The sequence below is a fragment of the Mastomys coucha genome, unplaced genomic scaffold, assembly GCF_008632895.1.
Source record: "Mastomys coucha isolate ucsf_1 unplaced genomic scaffold, UCSF_Mcou_1 pScaffold21, whole genome shotgun sequence".
Classification (NCBI taxonomy): Eukaryota; Metazoa; Chordata; class Mammalia; order Rodentia; family Muridae; genus Mastomys; species Mastomys coucha.
The window spans coordinates 18,707,929-18,711,313 of record NW_022196904.1 but is presented as its reverse complement, the minus strand read 5'-3'; positions in this window follow the sequence as shown (position 1 = coordinate 18,711,313).

The window sequence follows — 3,385 nt, the reverse complement described above, 5'->3', positions numbered from 1 at the left end:
TTAAGGAGGACACCTTAAAGACCAAATGATCTTCAAAACCTGCTAGGAGCCATAAATTAGATTAGATCTTTATAAAATTCCCACACCCTATTGCAACCTTTATTTGAAGTACTTAAGGGGAATCCTGACACTTCTCCCAGAGAATGGACAGCCTGCTCGTATGGTATTACAGCAGGCTGAAAACGCTCACCTTCAGCACATCTCAAATCCGTTTGCTGTTCCTACATTGTTAGGTATCCCTTCTCCCAGAATCTCCACAGGATTGCTTTGGGACAAGGGTCCAATAGAACAGATACATCTCTCTATCAGCCCTCTAAAAGGTGATCACTCCATATCAGGTCATGGATGCTGCATTGATAATTTTAGTCAGGCCTCACACAAAGCAAGTATCCAGGCAAGCACCAACAAAAATTTGTATTCCTTTTGATGAAAAACTGTTGGGACTTTTGATGAATACTTCAGATAGCTTAGTACTGGCTTTTGCTGCAGATCCATTTCAAATTGATAACCATATTCCTTCCAGTAAACTTACTGATTTTTGCCTCAAAACATGCTCTAATCTCTTTCCTAAAGGAACCAGGTTCCAGGCATTGCCCTCTAAATAAGAAGTATTTGTAGATGCCACAACACGTGTAAGGTTTCTAGCGGTGCTTCATGGATTTCTCCTCACCTGGATGCTTCTGCTCAACTGATGTGATTGCTCATGACTTACATCACCTTACAATGGAAGCCTCAACTTCTGAACTCCAATTCTGATTCACAATGCACAGTGCTGGCCGGGCAGTGTCTAGAAACAGTGCAGCTTGCTTTATCTGTCACCTCTTTTCATTTTATTACAGTTAATTCAACAGAAAAAGCAGAAACCAAAATCCAGTTGATTTTGGCTATACGAGGTCACATTCTAATCTTCTAGGACTGTGCCCTTCCCAGCCTTGAGGAGAGTGAATGAACCTGGAGCATTTGCCATTTTTGGACCTGAACAACCTAGGTGGAGTCATCCTCCTCGGTTGCACGTGCAACTTCCTACAGGAACTTAGAAGAATGGACTGCCCTCTGACCTTGGTTTGCAACATAATCCAGCTAAAACAAAGAATGGGTCTGTGGGCTCTGCCTATAAAAACCCAGGACTATAGATGGTGCCCCAACGAGGCACCTGAAAACCTGAAGGACCCACTGAGAAATGCTGTCTTGGGTGGAGCTCTACAGAAAACAGAAGAAAAGTAACACTATACTGCATGGTAAGCGATGAACAGCATTAATGCTAGAGCTAGTTATACATTGTATCTTTAGGAGACTGTTGTTGCAGGAGGTCCAATAAGGGGAAACAGGCTAGGCTGAAGAGATAGTGACCTGATGCTGATTTCACCTAGGGCTGACAGCCCAATGGGACAGGGGAATTCTAAACAGGCATTTGTCTGCAGCCAAGAGTTTCTTCAGGTGAGAGGAGTAGGGTTTAAAAAACAGATGTTGGAAAAATTCTTAGCTCAAGTAGATTTATGCTGTCCATGGTCCCCAGAAGTAGGAATGGGGAATATACAAATGACGTGAGAAAGAGAGACAGAGAGACAGAGAAAGGGAGGGGGGAGAGGGGAAGGAGGGAGGGAGAGAGGGAGGGAGGGAAGGAAGGAGGGAGGGAGGGAAGGAGGGAGGGAGGGAGGGAAGGAGGGAGGGAAGGAGGGAAGGAGGGAGGGAAGGAGGGAGGGAGGGAGGGAAAGAGAATAGGTTTTAGAAAAGCAGTTGTCTCCTGTCTAGGATGAGTTAGCAAAAGAGAAGGGAAATGGATATTAGTTATTTCAGAGCTCTCCTAGGGATAGCAGGAAATCGGGAGACATCCTACTTCCTCTCTGGCTCCTACTGGAGATATCCTTAGTTCTGGTTCTGGATCTCTTAGGTAGGATATCTGGGTCCCTTTGGGACTTCAAGTGCTCTCTGTCTATTGTCTGTTCTTGGTGCACCAATCTGTCCATGCATGTCAATTTATGTCTATTTTTGTTTCTTTGTTTGAATGACTGTTGTTCTATGTTTCATGTTCAAAAGAAAAAATGGTTAAAACTTTATCTGCTGGCTGTCTACCACTTGATTTAGTTTAACTTGTTAAAAAAGCAGTTTCAGTTGGCCTTTGCAGCCCTGCACCTGTAGTTAGGAGTCTAACATAGCTGTAGAAGCCCTGCCAGAAGCTGATAGTTTGTAAAAGGTGCTCTTAAAGGGGCCAGCAGTTTTTTGACTTCTAAAGCAAGTAAGCTGATGGTTATTTCTTCTAGAAAAATCTCTGTGATTGATTATTGGGTTCAGCTGGTGACAAGGTGCTCTTCTTTTGAAATTACAGCTAGAAAAAGCAAAAAAATTTTTTTGTTTAGCCTAAATATATAAGATGTGTATAGCTACCTCATCTTTGTTTCTGACAGGTTTTAAAAGTATAAATGTGTTCTGCATTTCTTGGCTATAGAGTATGTACTTATTGGCTATAATTAAAAATTTGTAATATTGGTAACAGAATGTTAGCTTAAAACTGGTAACTCAGGTTTCAGAGTCATTGTAAACAATAACATGTGGCATGAGCCAATCCAGGAAAACAGGTCTCTAAAGATACTTCAAAATTGGGATTTATGTCATTCTTAACCTAGAAACTAGGCTTATAAAGGATAGGATTTAAAACAATGTCCCTTTAATGAGGTATTAAAGGCTGCACTGTCATGCATTCATATATAAGAACTGGCAGCCAAATGAAAGTAATACTCTTGGTATTGGTTTTAAAGAGAATGGATTGTTTAAAACTGGGTGTGGAGAGTGGGTTGGGCAGTGAGAAACCCTGTCTTGAAAAACCAAAAAAACCCAAAAAAGTTGGTTAAAAGAAAAGGAAGGCGTCCTTCCGGTCTCTCTGGGCTGGTGTACTGAGCGGACCTTGGATGCAAGCTCTGCAGCCAGTCCCACAACACCCAGAGGAAGCTTCACTCCCAGGTGCTCTGACACTCTCAGGATCAGAGGTGAGGAGGACCCAACATCTGTCCCAATACTGGGAGTAAGTGGGACCAGCGGGACCAGGCACACAGGAACTCCACCAGCAGAGTGGCTCCAGTTCCTTCCAGTCTCTCTGGGCTGGTGTCCTGAGCAGACCTTGGGCTCAGGCTCCACAGCCAGTCCCACAACACCCAGAGGAAGCTGCTGCACTCCCAGGTGCTCTAACAAGCCCAGGGTCACAGGATCACAGAATCACAGGATCACAGAGACAGCCTGACTCTGAGGAGTTCTGATACAACCAGGATCACAGGAAGGACTGACTCCAGTCAGATTTAGCAAGGACAGGTAACACTAGAGACAACCAGATGGCGGGGGGCAAGCGTAAGAAAATAAACAACACAAACCAAGGTTACTTGGCATCATCAGA